Raw genomic sequence first — 9034 nt, forward strand, 5'->3', positions numbered from 1 at the left:
GATGTACATCCTCTTCCCAAGCATGCTAAAGTCTTAAGCAAGCATTACATAAAATAGGAATTACAAATAGCAAATAAATAGTTAAAGCTGTTATCCCCCATAGTGAAGAGGAAAGCCACAAAGTTATCTGTGTTATCCACCAGAATGACTGAGTTTATTTTATTTATTTATTTATTTATTTTTAATTTTTTTTTTTAAATTTTATTTTTTTGAGACAGAGTCTCACTCTGTCCCCCAGGCTGGAGTGCAGCGGTGTGACCTCAGCTCACTGCAAGCTCCACCTCCCAGGTTCATGCCATTCTCCTGCCTCAGCCTCCTGAGTAGCTGGGACTACAAGCGCCTGCCACCACGCCTGGCTAATTTTTTGTGTTTTTAGTAGCTGGGATTACAAGTGCCCATTACCATGCCTGGCTAAGTTTTTGTTTTTTTTTTTTTTTTTTTTTTTTTGAGACAGAGTTTTGCTCTTGTTGCCTTGGCTGGAGTACAATGGCATGATCTCAGCTCACTGCAACCTCTGCAAAATACAAAAATTAGCTGGGTGTGGTGGCATGCACCTGTAGTCCCAGCTACTCGGGAGGCTGACGCAGGAGAATCGCTTGAACCTGGGAGGCAGAGATTGCAATGAGCCAAGATCGCACCACTGCACTCCAGCCTGGCAACAGAGTGAGACTCCGTCTCAAAAAAATATATATATATATATTTTTTTTTTCAAGAATGTCTATTTTACCTTTGCAAAAGCCAAAAGATAGAAACAACTCAAATATGATCTATAGAATATCCATATGGTGATACCCAAGAAGCTAGAATATTAGTTGCCTCTGGAGAAGCAAACTGGATGGCTGAGATGCAGAATTGGGAGTGTGATTAATTTCTCCTTTTATTCTTTTGACCACGCCTAGATTCTACCAGTTAAAAATAATATAAATTATTAATAAAAACATGAAGAGTTGATTAACATACATCACATATTTTGAGTACAGGAGTAAATACGGGAGACATGCTGTCCCAGATATCAAAATATAAAGCCATCAAAACATTGTTGGCCAGGCGTGGTGGCACATGCCTACAGTACCAGCACTTTGGCAGGTTGGGGGAGGAGGTTGGCTTGAGCCCAGGATTGTGAGACCAGCCTGGGCAACATAGTGAGGCTCTGTCTCAAAAAAAGAAGAAAAAATAACATTGTCATATTAAAGCAGTGACAAATTGGCCACTGAAAAAGAATAAGGTCCAGAAATAGACTCAAGTGCATATATATACTATATAGCAACCTAAAGTTTCCTTTCAAATTGTGGGGAAAGATGAACTATCCAACAGGTGCTGTTTTGTTTGTTTTCAAGAAAAATAAAAGTCCTTATATCATATCAAATAATAAATACTTTTGGTGGCAGGGCAGGGGGAATTTAAAAATTTTAAGGCAAATAAAGGTATAAAGCTAACAGAAAAAAAATTTTAGAAAATACTTTCATAACTTCCAAGTGAGAAGGTATGTGTGTATAAATATATACCTTAAATATGTATACTCTACGTATATTTAAAGAAAATGTATACCAATTCTGTAAAGAGGTAAATGATAATTGCCTGATTTTTTTTTTTTTTGAGATGGAGTCTCACTCTGTCACCCAGGCTATAGTACAGTGGCGCGATCTCAGCTCACTGCAAACTCCGCCTCCCGGGTTCACGCCATTCTCCTGCCTCAGCCTCCCGAGTAGCTGGGACTATAGGCGCACACCACCACGCCCAGCTAATGTTTTGTATTTTTAGTAGAGACAGGGTTTCACTGTGTTAGCCAGGATGGTCTTGATCTCCTGACCTCGTGATCCACCTGCTTCGGCCTCCCAAAGTGCTGGGATTACAGGCGTGAGCCACCACACCCAGCCAATTTCTTGATTTTTGATACCATGCCAGATCATTTTCCAAGTCCACTTGCCCGAATGTCACACTCGTAAGAAATGATCAGTATCCATATGGGATTGGTTCTAGGATACACCCTCGGATACCAAAGTCCACGGATGCTTAAGTCTCTTATATAAAATGACACATTATTTGCATATGACCTACTCACATCCTCCTATACACTTTAAATCGTCTCTAGATTACTTATAATACATAATACAATGTAAATGCTATGTAAATAGCTGTATTTCTGTATTGTTTAGGGATTAGTGACAAGAAAAAATAGTCTGTACATGTTCAGTACAGAAGCAATCTTTTTTTTTTTTTTTTAAGAGACAGGGTCAGGCCTGTATACAGGTGGCGCATGTTAATAAACTGTTTCAGCCAGGCACAGTGGCTCATGCCTGTAAGCCCAGCACTTTGGGAGGCCGAGGTGGGCAGATCACGAGGTCAGGAGATGGAGACCATCCTGGCTAACACGGTGAAACCCCGTCTCTACTACAAATACAAAAAATTAGCCGGGCATGGTGGCAGGCGCTTGTAGTCTCAGCTACTCTGGAGGCTGAGGCAGGAGAACGGTGTGAACCCGGGAGGCGGAGCTTGCAGTGAGCCGAGATCACACCACTGCACTCCAGCCTGGGCGACAGAGCGAGACTTCATCTCAAAAAAAAAAAAGACAGGGTCTCAGTCTGTTGCCCAGGCTGAGTGCAGTGGCACAATCATAGCTCACTGCAGCCTCAAACTCCTGGGCTCAAGCAATCCTCCCACCTCAGCCTTCTGAGTAGCTGGAACTACAGGTCCACACCACTGTGCTGGGCCTCTTTTTTTGTTTTGTTTTTGTTTTTCTTTGAGACAGAGTTTTGCTCTTGTTGCCCAGGCAGAAGTGCAGTGGCACGATCTCGGCTCACTGCAACCTCTGCCTCCCAGGTTCAAGTGATTCTTCTGCCTCAGACTACAGGCGAGTGCCACCACGCCCGACTAATTTTTGTATTTTCAGTAGGGACAGGGTTTCTCCATGTTGGTAAGACTGGTCTCGAACTCCCGACCTCAGGTGATCTGCCTGCCTCAGCCTCCCAAAGTGCTGGGATCACAGGCATGAGCCACCGTGCCTAGCCTGTTTTTTATTTTTTGAGACAGGGTCTTGCTGTGTCACCCAGGCTGGAGTGCAGTGGCATGATCCCGGCTCACGGCAGCCTTGACTGCTCAGGCTCAAGCAACCCTCCCGCCACAACCTCCCAAGTAGCTGTGTCCCACAGGCACACACCACAGTGCCTGGCTAATTTTTTTATTTTCTGTAGACATGGAGTCTCCCCATGTCACTCAGGCTGGTCTCAATCTCCTGGGCTCATATGATCCTCCCCCATCTTGTTCTCCCAAAGTTCTGGGATCACGGGCGTGAGCCACCGCCCCCAACTGCTTTTTTTAAAATATTTTGATCTGCAGTTGGTTGAATCCTCAAATGTAAAACCCACAAATATGGAGAGCCGATGAGAACCAACATCTGACGAAGGTACAGAAAAACTGCTGCACTACTGCTCTATAAGATTAGAAATTAATCTGTAAACAGTGATAAATTGTTAGGATGCTTTTGCCACCTGATACAGACATTAATTCCAAATGTTCCAGGTCTTTATTGCCCTGAGAAAATTAAGCAATCCTATAACTAATTTAGCAAATTTGTGTAAGGATTTTGCCTTTCAATATGATTGTATGTTGAAAGACAAAGGTCTGGAAAGATATGCACAAAATAAAATTAAACTGGTTATTTCTGCGGAGGAAAGTAGGAAATTGAATTTTTGCAACTTTTTGTACTTTTGTATTTTTCAGAAGTTCTTGTTTTTAAAATGTCAACGTAAAAGCACACACACAATAAATGTCTCCATGAACTCTTTGTTCACAACTAGAGAAATGGTTTAGTAAACTATATACTTCTTTTCCTTGGAAACATATTCAATCATTAAAATTATGTTTCTAAGGATTACATCATAACATGTAATTAAAGAAAGGGAAAACTATGCACAGAAAAGTTATAGGGGGAAAAACACCGATGCATTAATGATATCGGTAATATTTTATTTTTTAAGTGTTCTTATTATTATCTAATGAGAATGTAACATTTTTGTAATAAGGAAAATGTTAGTAAAAACAAAACACAGCATGTTTCACCATGCCCTGACTCTCCTTTGAGGATACGTGATACCATAGATTGGCCTTTTTTGACTTTTACAAAAAGTTGCAGTTTTTGTTCCCTCCACACTTAAGAACTTTATTTCACATCATGAATATCTGACTTCTGGCTTTTTTTTTTTAACGTAAGCAAGTTAACACTTAAAACTGTGATTAAATAAAAGAGTATCTTTCAAGGTTTGGCTAAGAAGATCTAACATTTCCATGCTGTGCTGTTAATCAAAGGAACTTCTTCAGCTAGTTTTGTTTTGTTTTGTTTTGTTTTTTTTTTTTTTTGTTTTTGAGACGGAGTCTCGCTCTGTCGCCCAGGCTGGAGTGCAGTGGCGCAATCTCGGCTCACTGCAAGCTCTGCCTCCCGGGTTCGCGTCATTCTCCCGCCTCAGCCTCCCGAGTAGCTGGGACTACAGGCGCCCGCCACCACGCCCAGCTGTTTTTGTATTTTTAGTAGAGACGGGGTTTCACTGTGGTCTCGATCTCCTGACCTCGTGATCCACCCGCCTCGGCCTCCCAAAGTGCTGGGATTACAAGCGTGAGCCACCGCGCCCGGCTGTTTTGTTTTGTTTTGTTTTGAGACGGAGTTTTGCTCTTGTTTCCCAGGCTGGAGTGCAGTGGCAGGATCTCAGCTCACTGCAACCTCTGCCTCCTGGGTTCAGGCTATTCTCCTGCCTCAGCCTCCTGAGTAGCTGGGATTACAGGCGTGCACCACCACACTGGGCTAATTTCTGTATTTTTAGTAGAGACGGGGTTTCACCTTGTTGGTCAGGCTGGTTCCTTTTTAACTGAAACATGTCAGAGAGGAAAAATTTTCCTCAACCCTCTTATGTTTCGTAACTGAGGGCCTGCAAATTAAACTAATAAAAGACATAGTAACAGGAGAAAAGGCACACCATTTTTATTAATATTTGCATGCAAAAGAGTTCTCAGGAAAGAAGTAGTTAGACTTGTGGTTTTATGTACCTTTTCAACAAAGGAAAGAGGGTTTGGGCTTCAAGGAACAAATTGTGGGGCACTGAGTAGAAAACATGGGGGAATTAATGGAAGATATGGGCTATTTTAGAAAGATCTGTTTATGCAAATTCATCTTGGTGTTAATTCCCATCTTTGGTAAAAATCACTCTTCTCTCCCTGGTACTGGGTGGGTGGGGAGGCACCTTCCTCAATGGGAAATGTATGCCCTGCTTTTAGGCTCTGTCACCCAGGCTGGAGTGCAGTGACATGATCACGGCTCACAGCAGCTTCGACCTCCAGGGTTCAAGCTATCCTCCTGCCTTAGCCTCCTGAGTAGCTGGGACCACAGGCTGGCACCACCACACTCAGCTAATTAAAAAAAAAAAAAAAATTTTAGTGGAGATGTTCCCGAACCGAACCGGCCCTGGCTGTATGTTCTCACAGCCCAATAATGGGATGCAGATGGACTAGGAAAGAAGGGAGTTTATTTCTGTAACTGGATACAGGGAGAAGATCAGAGATTATTCGCCAGACCGACTCAAGATATTACAGTTCTCCCCATGCTCATATATGTTTGGACTACATGCCTACATGCAGTGTCACATTTGCCTAAGTTTATCGGTAATTAATTTTGCTTCAACTAGAAGGTCAGAGGCCAAAAATGCCCTCCAAATCCACCTAATCCGTGAGGGTCCTAGCACCAGGGTGATTAAGAAATGTCTCCTAAATTTACTTAAGGAGGATCCTGGCACCAGAGTGATTCCTTCTATTTTATCTTACCTACGGTTTGGTCCTAAAAGTTGCTGCAGACCCTCCTCCTTAAAATAAATCTATTCAAGGACTGTCTGTGTTACCTTGACTCGCCCCAGATGTCAACCCGAGAAGATCCTGGTACAAGGAATGTAAGGCTGTCTCCATTATCTTGACGTGCTCCAGGTTTTAGGAGAAGCCTGTGCAAGGCACTTACTGAACATATGTTTCATTTCTGGTTCTGACGTCCGGGCGTTGATTCTCCCTGGACTTAATTGTTAGCCCAATGTTAAGGCAAGCGCTGTGGAAGTTCTTCTATGTAACTGGAGTGCTATGGAGCCCTGTCTGTGTGACTGTCAGGGAGAATTGTCCTGCCACAGATATGAGGTCTCACTATGTTGCCCAGGTTGGTCTCGAGCTCCTGGGCTCAAGTGATCCTCCTGCCTTGGCCTCCCAAAGTGCTCAGATTACAAACATGAGCCACCGCTCCCAGCCACCTGCATCTCCTGATTCTCAATTACCTTCAGCTCAAAATTTTCCTATGACAATGTGTCATATTTTGGGGTGGCATATTCAGATCCCCTTCAAACAAAGATGAATAAAGTCAAAACACCTATGGGGTAAAAATTCCTCATTCTGAAGGCACCAGGTAAAGATTATGCTCTTTGGAGAGACAAGATGAAAACTGCCATTGCAAAATTATAACTGAAAAAATTATGACAGTAAAAGAGATCTGAGCTAACCAACTCCATCTTGCTTCAAGCTGTCCAAGTTGACTCCTGGGTGTACGTAGAACTAACTCAGGGAGGAGCTCAATTTATAGTTTAAATTTCCCCAAACAAACTTCCTTCCTGCCTGGGGACTAGACTGCCTTTGTAGCACTAAAAAATTCGCCACAAGATCAGAAATTATGGTTTAGGAGTTGTGCAGCTGGAGGCTACAAGATTCTGACTGTCCTCAAATTTCTCCTGGGGATAACATCACTATTGTAAAACCTTAAGATTAGTGCTTGAGACATTTTGCAGACCGTACACTTGATGGATCAGCTGGCACTACCCAGGTTGATAAACTGGCTCATCTAATCTTGTGGCCCCCACCTAGGACCTGACTCAAGCAAAAGGACAGCTTTGACTTCCTGTGATTTCATCTCTGACCCAACCAACCAGCACTCCCAACCTACGGGCTTCCCCACCCCCCAATTTATCTGTAAAAACTCTGATCACCACGAGGTCAGGAGTTCAAGACCAGCCTGGCCAATATGGTGAAACTCCATCTCTACTAAAAATACAAAAATCAGCCATGCATGGTGGAGCACACCTGTAGTCCCAGCTACTCGGGAGGCTGAGTCAGAAGAATTGCTTGAACCTGGGAGGCGGAAATTGCAGTGAGCCGAGATCGTGCCGCTGAACTTCAGCCTGAGCAACAAAGTGAGACTCCATCTCAAAAAAAAATCCAAAAAACAAAAAACAAAACTCTGATCACCAAATACTCGAATGCTTGGGGAGACTGATTTGAGTAATAATAAAACTCTGATTTCCCACACAGCCAGGTCTTCATGAATAATTCTTTCTCAGGCTGGGTGCCTTGGCTCATGCCTGTAATCCCAGCACTTTGGGAGGCCGACACAGGTGGATCGCTTGAGCGTAGGAGCCTGGGCAACACGGCGGAACCCCGTCTCTACTAAAAATACAAAAATTAGTGGGGTGTGGTGGTGTGCACCTGTGGTCCCAGCTACTTGGGAGGCTTACATGAGAGGATCACTTGAAGCTGGGAGACAGAGGTTGGAATGAGTTGAGATCATGCCACTGCACTCCAGCCTGGGCGACAGAGTGAGACCCTGTCCGTCTAGGCAGCGAGCAAGGTGAACCCCTGGGTGGTTATAAGATGGCACAGAGTTTATAAGTAGAAATTCTCTTGACTGCACAGCTTTCCACAGTCTAGCAATGTGCCCTTGGGAAAATGTATTCATCTTTTTGAGCTCAGTGTCTTCACCTGTACGATGGTGTTCTGGTGAAGATCAAGTGAGATAAGGCACACTTCGCAAAATGCCTGGCACGTGGCACAAAATTTTGTATTCCTCCTCAGATGTTAATTTCATAAGTATATAGACTCCTACTATCAGTCGGAGTTTGACCAGAGAAACAGAAACACTATGAGTAACACAGTACGGTTTATGATAGAGATGACAGAGGATTTATCACAGGGATTAGAGTATAGACAGTTGTGGGAGCTGTTGGAGACGTCTGCACAGGGCTGGCGCCTTGGGCTGTGGGTTGTGTAGGGTCTGAAGTCACCCAGGCTGGCCGTCAGGAAGGCTGGCTGTAAAGTAGGGAAGAGCAAGACTTGGAATCCATACGCATAGACTAGAAATCACAAGGACAAGCAATGACACTGGGCGACCTGCAGGAGAAGCTGTTGCCACAGAACCACCCAATCACCTGGCCCAGGACTAAGAAAAGTGGAAGGAGGAGATACGGTAGGAGCTTAAGGGGCTGTGGATACTATCGCGTAGGGAAAACTCTCCCTAACCGTGTTTTTCCTCTACTCTCACACCGCAACAATCAACACAGAAGACTTCTGTGGCCATGTGTGGGTGTGGATTTTTTTTCCCACATACCAAGCTGTGAAGAGCATGTGGGTGCCCTCTAATTCTGATGCTCTCTACCCAGAGATAGTGTCAGATGCTACAGGTTGAGAGCTCAGTACCCAAGACTGCCCCCCCGACACACCAGTCACAAGCCTGCGCCTCTGGAACTTCTGACTGGCTTCAAGTTGAGGTTCCCATGACCCCCTCTTTGGGTTCAATTAATTTGCTGGAGTGGCTCACAGAACTCAGGGAAACACTTACTGATGTTTAGCTGTTTATTATAGAGGATATTGCAAAGGATATAGATGAAGAGATGTGTAGGGTGAGGTTTGGGGGAAGAGGCATGGCGCTTCCACACCCTCCTTAGGTGCACCACCCTCCAGGAACGTCCGCGTGTTTGCTATACGGAAGCTTCCTAAATCCAGTCCTCTTGGACTTTTTGTTCTTTTGTTTTGTTTTGTTTTGTTTTGTTGAGATGGAGTCTCACTCTGTTGCACAGGCTGGAGTGCAGTGGCATGATCTCGGCTTGCTGCAGCCTTTGTTTCCGGGGTTCAAGTGATTCTCCTGCCTCAGCCTCCCAAGTACCTGGGATTACAGGCACGCACCACGACATCTGGCTAATTTTTGTATTTGTAGTAGAGACAGGGTATCACCATGTTGGCCAGGCTG

This window comes from Nomascus leucogenys, chromosome 23 (genome assembly GCF_006542625.1).
Source record: "Nomascus leucogenys isolate Asia chromosome 23, Asia_NLE_v1, whole genome shotgun sequence".
Lineage (NCBI taxonomy): Eukaryota > Metazoa > Chordata > Mammalia > Primates > Hylobatidae > Nomascus > Nomascus leucogenys.